We start from the raw sequence: 12,316 nt of genomic DNA on the forward strand, positions 1-12,316 counted from the left end.
CCAGAGCTCGTGTCTCTAGCTGCATATGTATCAGAAGATGGCCTAGTCGGCCATCAGTGGAAAGAGGGGCCCATTGGTCTTGCAAACTTTATATGCCACAGAACAGGGGAATGCCAGAGCCAAGAAGTGGGAGTGGATGGGTGGGAAGTGTGGAGGGAGGGTATGGGGGACTTTTGGGATAGCATTATAAATGTAAATGAAGAAAATACCTAATTAAAATAAAATTTAAAAAAAGAAGAAAAAAGAAATTTGGAAATGGATCTACCTCAAGACCCAGCCATGCCACTCATGATAATAAACCGGAAAGAAGCTCCACCTTCCCACAAAGATACTTCTCAACTATGCTTATAAGAGTTTTATTCATAATAGAAAGAAACCTGAGAGAGCCCCATACATTATTATCTACAAGCTGTGATTTGAGTTAAGAACCTAGAAACTCAGATATAACTGAGCCGAAAAACCTACTGTACCTATATCCTAAAGCAGATATATTTTTCACCAAGTGCATATCCATCAGTGTAATGTAGATTGTAAGTGATGCCTAAATGCTTTTACATACTCAACTGTGTACATTCATTCAAGAGGCACAGATCACAAAGAAGCAATTGACCTAGACACAATATAATCACAGAATCTAGAAGTTAAAACTAGTTAAAACTACAGAATAAGTTTACAAATATAAACATTGCAGGCTTGTGGCTATAGATACACATTTATATAGGAGGTATAGACTCTATGTCTACCTTAGAGCCATTGGCTATGTATTTATTTCATTGTGAAAGAAATGGGTATTTTGCATTAGAGGACATTAGGTCAACTCTGAAGATGTGTTGGTATGAATGTGTGTGTGTGTGTCTGTGTGTGTGTGTATATATATATATATATATATATATATATATATATATATATAAAGCAACTATTATTTAGGTAAAGAAAGTTTTTGTTCGACCCACTAGGTCAAGAATGTGAGCATTGTTTGGAATAAGCTAACTGTAATTTATCAACTTCGTCTTTGCAAACTCTTTCTGAACATATCACAGACACTATCTTACCTTCTCTGACAAAAAGGCTCATGATATAGAGCAGAGTTTGTATTATTTATTTTGTTATTTTCTGTGTTCAGTAACCGAGGCTCCTAGCTATTCAGTAATGTGAGCAAGATTGCCTAGTTATTAAGTAATCAGTAGGAATCAGAATTCAAATTTAAGTTCCTTTTTCACGAACTCATACATCCTTACTTTCTTAAAGGAAACTCTATTTTTTTTTTGAAAGGAAGATATCTTGGACCAAAGGATAGGACTTGATGCCCTCCTGTTAAAATACTGATGGAATCAGAGGGAAGATGAATTTCCTTGACATTTTCTTAAACTTTACAAGAAAAAAGGTTGCAAGAATATAAAATAGAAATTGAAGACTACTGAAGATCATAAGAGAGAACAGGAAAATGAAATCTCTCTGTGTCATGTTACATCCTTTAATACAAGCACTTTAAAACAAAATTCAATTATAAAATGAGGACATAAAGTTGAGAAGGAAATATGCTGAGGACTCCTGGAGCATTCAGGGGGGGGGGAGGTGATCAAAATATATTATGTAGATATGTTATACCTCTAGGAAACACAAGTCTTCTCTCACAAGGTCAAATATCTAAACCTTTAAAATACAGGATATGATCTAGAAAGTCAGTATATGTCCTGGGAGGTCTTGTTCTAGAATTCCGGTCTCATATGCATTCTATCTGCTAAGATACATTTATGCTGAGAGAAACGTGAAGCATATTGCAAAATGATAAACTGTATGATGCCTATCACTAACATGTATATTTTAATCAATAATAATAATAATAATAATAATAATAATGTATTCCACTCATTTCTTAAGGTCTATTTAGACATTGAACATATAGGAAGAAAATCAAATCCAATGATTTATGAAGTCTATTGGGATATTTTCTTTCTAAATCTCTACTAAATTGCATTCATTTTTCTACTGAAGAGCAATATTTCTAGTTTAAAGAATAGCTAATGAATGTTGTCAAAAAGTACATAGGGACTATGGTTTGACCAACCACAGGATGATCAAATGAGTCACCATCAATCCAGAATACACATGTACCACATCAGGCATTGGAGGAATGAACTTTCAGTCACTATGATTGGAGTCTCTGCATATCTTTCTCTATATTTTTTACTTTCCTCCAGCACTTATAAACATGATTTTGTTGAACAAGTTTATTTTACTTCTAAGTTAAAAGTATGCATTGTTCTATGGACTGTGGTGAACATCATTACTGAGAATTGGGATGCTATACTACGCATGGTTATACTTTTCTGGGTAATTTCTTGAAATCATTATTGAAAATATAGTAAGATTATTTTGTCTTTCTTACTGGCATGAGCTTCCCCTTTCTGTGATGGACATCTCTACCTGGAGGCAATACTTTGCTCCATTCTACCCCATTACCTGCCTCCCAGTGAGACCCTATGATAAAGACTGAGCTTCTAAAGGCAACTGATTGTACCAAAATTACAAAGTCACTAAAGCTCTCTCTTTTTGATATAAAGAATATGACTCCAAAAGAGTTGAAGTAAAATGCAGAGAGTATAAAATAAGTAAAAGAGTGATATTTGTCTATAGTGCCCATTGCTCCTTAACACATGAAAGTAAGGTTAAGAGAGTTGCTTCAGCCAGTAGTCAATTGTCTGATGTTAATTATTTTCTTTCAGTCACTATCGACGTGGGCTTGGACAAATAAATTAGTTCTTTGTAGCTTTATTTTCCTCACATTTAAAATATGGCTCTGAATACTGATCTCAAAGAAGCAAGGGTAGAAAACAAATAAAATGATGTTTAGAACTGATTTTTCATAGTGGTTGGCATACACTTGGAGTTTAATAAGTTTGGGTCAAATTGCAAGTAATGGCAATGCTGATAAACAATGTCTCAATTTCTAGATTACATGAGATAGGCTTTGTCCTGAATGTGGAGAGAGCAGCAAACTCTAGAAGCCCAAAGGATATGAGCAAGCACTTGCAGAGGGTCTGCATAATTTCTCTGGCCAAGCATGCTTGCTTAGTTACATTAAAAAAAAAAAAATCCGGCTGTCCAAGCTGCAAGCTGGAATTGAAAGATATAGTGATGGTTAGAAGGCCGATTTAGTAAGACCAGGAAAATTCACTGGGAGGAAATCATTTGTCTGGACACAGAAAGCTGAGTCAAAGAGAACAGGCTGTCACATAGGCAGGTTGAGCTAATGCCAAAAATCATTGTTCAGTGATTGCTCAGAGGAACACTTTTAATCCAGTTCTTAGTATAAACTCTGTGTCCCCATATACACCCAACTTTTGATTTTTTTTTTTTTTTTTTTACAAACAGTATCCTAGTTAGCAAGTACAGACTGGAAAGAAAATATCCAAAAACCCCACAAAACAAACAAACAAATAAAAACATGAATGACCTCTACCTAATTATTGATGGTGTCTTGAAAAGAGGCCTCCTAAGACACAATTATCTTGATACAGTGTGGAAGCAACTTGTGAAAAGATTTGGCTCTTCATTAACACAGAACCCTGTCCTGGAAGCATCTCCCAAAGTTCAGGGTTTCAATTCAACATGAGTCAAACATTTGTTTTCTTAACTGAACAATGAAAAGATTCTTATTGAATTTAAGAAAAATTATGGTTATTATAACCATAACTAGCCATTAGGATTCCTAGTTTGTAAGAAATAATACTTGAGGTATTATGCAGAGTAGAGTTCATTGAACATAATTGTCACTATCTTGTACCCGGAGAAAAAGAATGAATATTTTACATTATTGAAATCATTCTATTTTTTCTAACAGAAAGTAAAATTATCACTCACTGAAACTTATGTTCAGGTTCTCTTCTAGGCCCCAATTATGAAATTAAAAGCTTTCACAGTGGTCTTCAAATGTAGTGACATCTATGTAGGTATCTGAGATTAGAGAGACTTATCTTTGGTCAATTTGACTAAAACTGAAGTCTTTTGAGAAGAATGAACTTCATTTGGGTAATTGTCTCTATCAGACTGACCTGTTGTCATTTTCTTGATTAGTGATTGTTTTGGGAGGGCCCGTTCCATTTGGTTGGTAGGTAGTTAATTGTATGAATCATGAATTTTTATACATTCCTGCTGTTATTTTGTCCAATTCTTCATCTATATTTATGTCTCTTTCTATCCCTAATTAGAGCCCCATCTTTAGAATAGCTTCATGTCTCTTGTACTTGAATATATTGTAGTCTGCCTTGAGCTCCTTTCAGCCACACTAGTATAATCCTGCCTTTGTACGTTCCTGTTTTTTGTGCTTACTAGTGGTTACATACACACATCTGAATACCTAGAGCTTATGACATTATCCTTTAACTGGAAATACCATTTAAAAAATGTTGAATTGTATCTCATATCCATCTGGGCTGACAGTGCTCAATCCAATAGCAATAGACTGTTGGGAATTAAAAAGGAAGCCCGGGGGAGGGGGGGACCCACACCCCGCCAGAGTTTTACATATTCTCTGATCTACATCAGGCATGGGAGAGCTGCTATACACTTTCAACTCAGCCCTGGGTGGGCATTCCTCTATCCCACTCTTCAGGGAGTGGCCAAGGGACAGCCCTACTTGGTATTCCAGGAGCTACCTTGTTAAAGCCCTGGGGAACCCTGGTGCTACCTTGCTAAAGCTCTGGGGTTATAGAAGAGAGGGATGAGGGAAGAGGTTCCCAACACCAGTGAGAGTGAGTGCAGTGGATCTTGACTGGAGCATAGGAAGGCCTTCTAACAGGAGAGTAGATATGGCTCATTAGGAGACAGCCTGTCCCATCCTCCAAGTGCAGTGGGCCTTTATGAGCAGAGATATTCTATGGTTTTAGAGCTTTATTATAGAAATGCAGGGGGAAAGAGAAAAGGGAGAGAGAGAGAGAGAGAGAGAGAGAGAGAGAGAGAGAGAGAGAGAGAGAGAGAGAGAGAGAGAGAGAGTCAGAGGGAAAGAGGAGAAAGAGGAGAAAGAGAAGAGAGGATAGAAGACAAAGAGAAAGGAAAGATGAGCGAGGGGTGAGAAAAATGAGAGATAAGAGAACAAAGGAGTGAGAGACACAGGTGAGTAAGAGAATGAGGTGGGGCTGAACAGCCCTTTTTATTGTCTTCACTGTTGCTAGGCAACTGGGGAGGAGTTTAAACTGAAGGTCAGAAGCTTGGGCCATTGCCTTCATGACTACTGACCATGCTTCCTTTGTGGGGGCTGTGGTGGTGGTGGGGGGGGGGCGGTAACTTAGGCAGGAGCCAGAGTTCCAGGAGCATGAGGGAATGCCTACCTTGTCATGAAGGCAAATTATCATCATTCCCAGGGTTCAGACCTCAGAACAACTGGAGACCAGCCTGTCTGTGCAGAGCCCAGTGCCCCACAATAGACTATTTAACAAAAACCTCAAAACCAACTATGCAAATCTCACTTTTGACTTGTTGGTCACTGTTGTCAGAGAGACTCCCAAAGCATTATTGCTATTGCTGTTGCCTTTGCTTGCCTCACAGAGGTAGAAGGCAAGTTTGTATTACTGAAGATACCATGCACCCTCATGTTTGTCCCTGTAGTTCCAGTAAATATTAAAAGATATGGACCAATTCATATATATAGAAAAGCAGTTTACTCTGATATTGAAACATTCTATCCTTGAGGAAAAAAAAAAAACTACTCAATATACCTCCATGAAGTCCATAAAAGTGACTATATTTAATAGGCCCTTCTCTCCTCAATGAGATATAGAGAAAGGAAAGGTGAGAGTCACTCTCAGACAATCTAGATGCAAAGAAGACTCTCAGATAAGTGCCTTTGAAGAAGAAAAGACTAGCCAATCAGCCTGACAGAAGAAGAGGCTAACCAAACTGACAGAAAAAAAGCAATGACTATTTACATTACCTGGAAAGGACTCCCTACAATCTACTGAGCTGTCTGAAGGCAGTGTGTTGGACGCTTGCATTTTTTATGGCAGTCATTCATGCCGAGGGTGGGATTTGGTGAAGCAATGGCCTTTGGGTCATTTGCTTACATATACCACTATAAGTAACACCAACAGAAATCACTGGTTCACCAAGTTCAACTTTGGTGGTATTTATAATCTGATGTGCTGTCAAATTTTCCAAAGGGAAAACTTTCTGATCCCAACGTGACTATTCCACACAACCAGTTAGTCTTTCTCTATGCACCCAACATGCAACAGGAAAACAATCAAATTTGGGGACACCAATAAAGGAACTTGGAGGGCAGAACAGAAGGGGAATGGCGACTCAAATGTGAAAATCAACTCTAGCTGCATACGTATCAAAAGATGGCCTAGTCGGCCATCACTGGAAAGAGAAGCCCATGAACTTGCAAACTTTATATGCCCCAGTACAGGGGAATGCCAGGGCCAAAAAAATGGGAATGCGTGGGTAGGGAAGTGGAGGTGAGGGTATGGGGGACTTTTGGAATAGCATTGGAAATGTAATTGAGGAAAAAACATAATAAAAAATATTTAAAAAGAAACAAAAAAGTCTGATTTCAATAGTCAGCTACTACAGTGAAAATGGTAAGAACAAAAAAAGAGAAATGGAGGAAATGGAGAGACAGGAAGGGAGGGAGGAAAGGAGAGAGAGAGAGACAGAGACAGACAGAGAGAGAGAGAGAGAGAGAGAGAGAGAGAGAGAGAGATCCTTTGCTCAAACAGGAGATTTTCTGAGATTTTATTAATTTTAGTTTCCACTGTATTTATACATACTTGTAAGTTTGCTCTTTGGGTTTTCTTTGTTCTAAATAAAACAGGTTATTGGTATGTATCATTTTTACAGTGTACATATTATAATACAGTTTGCCAGTGATGATTTTAGGATCTGGAAAAAAAATCAGATGAAGAAGATTGAGAGAATTATTCCAAGGAGTACAGATTGAAGCCTCAAGAAGTCAGATGCATGTCAATTGTGTGCTAGGCTCCCAGATGGTATGAGTTGAAGGCTCTTTGTTTATCAACCAGAATAATGGGGAAATGACAAACGCAGAATAGGAATGTTCATTTTGATTTCACAAATTCTACTATGACCCAGGAGGACATAACACTCAACAAATGTTTCCTCACTGAATCCTGGAATTTTCCTTTGTATTGGAAGAAAAACTTCTATTTGTTCAACAATAGAAGGTACAGTGACCTAGGAATAAACTATTCTCCATTGATATATAAATGGAGAAATGGGAAATGTTCTACTTTTTTATTGAAAATGTTCTTTATGTTTTAGTGTTCTTGCTGCCTCCTTTCTGTGCCTCCATAGTATGTATTCTGCAATTCCTGCCAAACCCTGGAGTCTCTAGGGAAGTTTGTGGTACAAGGGATGGAAAGAAAGACACCAGCAAATCAACAGGTATCTCTGTCCTTGTCAACATAAACAGGGGACCCAATTCATGTACAAGAAGTCACTTGTGTATATCTTAGGACAATAGAAAAAAATGACAAAAAAAGCATCAGGAGTAGAATTCTCAATCTAATTTAAATCATAATAACACAGAAGTCTTTGGAGTCAGTGGTTTCTCTAGATCTGTGGTCCCTTTTTCATCAGGCAAGCTTTAGTCCTTATTAATAAACACATTAACGGTAAGCCTGAACTGTTTTCTGTATTTTAAGTATTTAACTGATAGAAATAAGTAACCTGCCTGACAGCCAGTATCATTAGAAGATTCATTCACTCCACGTTTCCAATCTTTCCTAGCCACCGAGGTTCATGAAGAATAACAATTTCCATGTGTATGAGATTGCCTGTTCACACTGTCCTTTGAATGTGTATCTTATCAGTGACCCATAGATACTCCTTCTGTTCACATCAGAAGTCACAGATGGAGAAGCAGTTCATCTTCTGCTTCCAGTAGATCTGGATATGAGGAGAGTGAGTTGCACTAAGAGAAGCCATGGTTGGGTTGCTCTGAGAAGGGCGTTTTGGTGAATGAAGAGATAAGACTTTCAAAAAAATCAAGAGGTAGTGAGAGGAATAAAAGACAAAAAGCTTGAGCATTTTATCAGGGGAGAAATTTGACTGGTATTCAAGCAAGAGGTTTGGCTGTTAAATATTTACCCCACAGTGTCATTCCTCAGTTCTAAGTATGGTTTCTAAGGGGCCGGCCCTTGGTGGATGGCTAATATCTATAAGACTGTGTATTGGTAACCAACACTTGAGAATTGGTGACTGGTATCCAACCATTATCCCAGTTTTACCCAAAATATCATCTTCTTTCCCAGTGAATACCTCTTAATTTTGTATTATTGCTATTGGCAATTGCCTTCAGACTTGTCCCAAAAGGGCTACCTACAAAATGACACAAAGAGATCACATAATGCTTAGGAACAAAACAAGGACAACTCAGGACAGACATATCACAGTGAATCTTCTTACAGACTAATTAACAGATAGGCCTCCCTCCACAATGTAAGCATGTATAGTCACTGAGAGCTTCTCACACTGGTACAAGTTTTAGTGTTAGGCACTTTGGACACCCTGACGTTTCTAGAATTGAGGGTTCCTGTTGAAACACTTGCCATGAATGTGACTAAAACATGAGAGTGGTTCATCTTGGGATGCTTAATGTGTGTGTTTTTTTCTTTTTCCATGAGCCTAGCTGAAGTTGAGAATAGACTCTGGCCTAGCCCTACGCAAACAGGGATAATCTTTTTGTTTGCCATTAATTTATTTATTTATTCAGTTTATATCTTGATCATAGCCCCTGTCTTCCCATCCTACCGTTTCTCCTCTGAGAAGAGGGAGATTCCCATATACCAGGCCATACTGGCACATCGGGTCACTGCAGGACTAGGCACAGTCTCTCCCACTGAGGCTAGACAAGGCAGCCCAGACAGGCAGCAGAGTAAAAAATAATCTGCTGCTCCATTTCTTTCAGGACAGTCATGAAGACGAAGCTGCACTTCTGATACATATGTGAAGAGGGCATGTGTCCAACCCATAGATGAGTTTTGGTCAGGTTCAATCTCTGAGAACCTTTATTACTGTTAGTCCTTCATGTCTGAGTCTGATCTGATTTTTTGTATTTGTCCTCCTTTCATCCTAAAGGGAGGATAGGTATCAAGTCTCTTTTCACTTTCCTGTTCCTGTTCAGGCTTACTGATTAGATCTGCAGTGGTATTTTCCATATATGCAAAACCGCAAGGGTCAAGATGACTCACATGTATAGGGTGAAACTATTCTTTAATAAATAAGTTTGCCTAAAGAAAATTCAGGTTGACCTGACTTGACAGTATCTTGGGCAACTAATTAATTGTACTAGATTGATGAGTGACATAACTCTTCCCTGAATATAAAATAAGAGGCCAAGCCAGGTTGCTTGAGGATATGGTTCCTTTAGTTTTGGGGGAAGATTTTTAATGTCTCCTCAAAACCTAACAGTTTCTGCATTGTACATGAGTCCTGTGCTCTGTAGAAGTTTCCTTGGCCTTAAAACTAATTCCACTGGGACTTGCCTTCCACTGAAACATCTTCTAAAGTAAGTGTGCATTCCCCATACATATAGAATTTCGTGATGGGCAGGTAGCCTGAAAAGATATTTCACTGCAATTAGCTTTCTTTGCTCCTTGTCAGAAGGATTGGGAGCCCAGAGGCAACTTCCACTAGGATAAAAATACTCTGCAGTGTCAGGAAAAGATATTCTTATATAACATGTTCTGATTTCTTTCCCCTATTTTGCAAGTACTCAGGATGGTTGGGTTTGCTGACATCTTCAAGCAGGTCAACATGCATTAATGCTTTACTCCCTTGTCTGATATAAGCAGAACATTGCTGATTCCAACTGTTCTTTCAGCACATTATTTAGTGAATACCAGGTCAAGGATGTAAATAAAAATACATTTTTTAAATCTCTGGATGTTTTGTTCTTCAAAAATGAATATTTGAAAAATAATTTCAAAAACATTTTATTAAAACATATACATTTGGGTGTGACTTTATCCCCTGATATTTGACAATATATGGGTGACATTTGATAAATCTGGAATAATGATACTCAGAAAAATGTAGATTGGACACCTGACTTAGAACTATATCATGAGCATCAAAAATCTTACCCCACCAAAAGAGTAACTGGAGCATAAATTCATGGTTGAACAAAACCCCCAATACTAGCACAAATATGTGATCATGTATATGTATTTATTTTAGCATACTACATGATTTAATTTTCCTGTCATTCTTTTCTTATCTTCATTTCTAGAAATTTTAATGTTATGAATTTTATAATTATATTAAAACTTTATATTTAATTCTTGACTCTATTAGTTCTAAAACCTTCCATTATGTTTATGTGTTTCAACCTATCATTTTAGGGATATCTTTACAATCACATCGGCTACCCTATTGAATTACCCAATAGCATATGATTTCTATTGAACATTTTCTCTCATTTTTGGACAAATCATTGAGAGTGAATTCTTAAGGCTTATGTGGCATTCATATAATTAAAATGCTGAACTTCAGCCTTCTAATTGTTTTTCATACTTGATTTTTGATTATGTGTATCTTTTCACAGATTGATCATCATTATTTAAAAAAAAAACCAAAAGCATAATGTTTATGAAAGTACTTTCATAGTTACTGATAACAATATCTGAAAAAATAAAACCAAAACCTTGTATTATCATCTATTTAGAATATCTAAAATATGCTTATTACTCAAAAAGTAAATAATAACCTTCAAACACTTGTCCCCATGTATCTAATTTTCCATAAAAAGATATATTACTAGTTCAAGAAATAATTAGAAAAGGTTATAATCTTTTTTGAGCCATTTCCAACACCCCAATAATATATTTCCAAGTTCCGAGAAAGAGAGAGATGAGGAGGGGCAAGAACAATTGGCAATTATCTTGTTTAACTTAATGGAAATAAATAATGAGTTAATCTGTAGTCAGATGTTAAGTTTACCAGCAATACTGCTTTTGTTACAACAGAAGACATTTAGTACTCTTATATTCTATTGCCCTGTCTCCTCCTCTTACCTCTGTAATCTAAGTTACTGGAGCCCTAACACGTCAACATGGTGCATTGATGCTTTCCTCTTGAGTTGTATATATCTTTTTAACTAAAGGACAAGCCCAATAAGTGATCTAAGAAACATTTTAGCTACATAAGCAGAATGTGATCTAAGGATGGATGAACAAAACCCAGCAGTCCTCTATCTGGAAGGACAATTTGTAATGTCATAAGATATATAATTTTGGCGAGGCCTTTCATACAGATCAGGTGTTGATTATACAAGCCATGTCATAAAGATGGGCTCATGAACTAATTGTCATGCAGAGTACATTGAATGAACAGACATAAATATATTGTAGTGATCAAGATGTTTCTCAAAGTCCTTCATGTAGAGTAAGTTGCCCAAAAGTCATCTTTTCCTCTGCTTACAAACCCAAGAAAGGGGAAGTACAAGCTGCAGAGACCATGTCCAGTGGATAGGCATAGTCCCCCATTGAGGGATGGGACCATCTGCCCACATCAAAATTTTTAATCCTGAATGGTTCTTATAGGAAATGGAGGGGCAAAAATGGTGCATAGACTAAAAGAAAGGCCATCCAGAGTTCTCCTCACCTAGGGATCCATTCCATCTGCAGATTCCAAACCCTGACACTATTGCTGATATCAAGAAGCATTTGCTGAAAGGAACCTGGTTATGGCTGTCCTCAGAAAGGTTGTGCCAGCACTTGACAAATACAGATGCAGATTCTTACAGCCTGGACTGAGCTGAGGGTCCCCCATGGAAAAGCTAAGGGAATGACTGGAGCAGTTGAACGGAATTAAAACCCAATAGAAAGAACAATATCAACTAACTGGGCAACCCAGAACTCCTAGGGACTAAACCACCAACAAACGAGTTTACGTGGGAGAATCCATGACTCCAGCTACATAAATGTCACAGAGTGGCCTTACCTGGCATCAATGGAAGGGAGGCACTTGGTCCTGTGGAGGATTGATGCTCCAGTGTAGGGGGATGCTAGAGCAGTGAAGTACGAGTGGGAGAGTGGGTAGAGGTGCACCCTCATAGAGACAAAAGGAGAGAGATGGGATAGGGGCTTTGTGGAGAGGAAACTGAAAAGGGTGATATCATTTGAAATATAAAAAATAAAATGATTAAAAAATTAAGTCAGATGAAATCTTTCTTTTGAGAGCTGTGTGATTTTCAACTTTTTGTATCTACTTCACGTACTTTGGATGTCAGTTTTCCACACACTGCTTTATTCTGAATGATTTATTCCTGTAGATTTCAGAGATGTTAATCACT

This window comes from Mus caroli, unplaced genomic scaffold, assembly GCF_978045245.1.
Source record: "Mus caroli unplaced genomic scaffold, Mus_caroli_1 scaffold_6, whole genome shotgun sequence".
Taxonomy (NCBI): domain Eukaryota; kingdom Metazoa; phylum Chordata; class Mammalia; order Rodentia; family Muridae; genus Mus; species Mus caroli.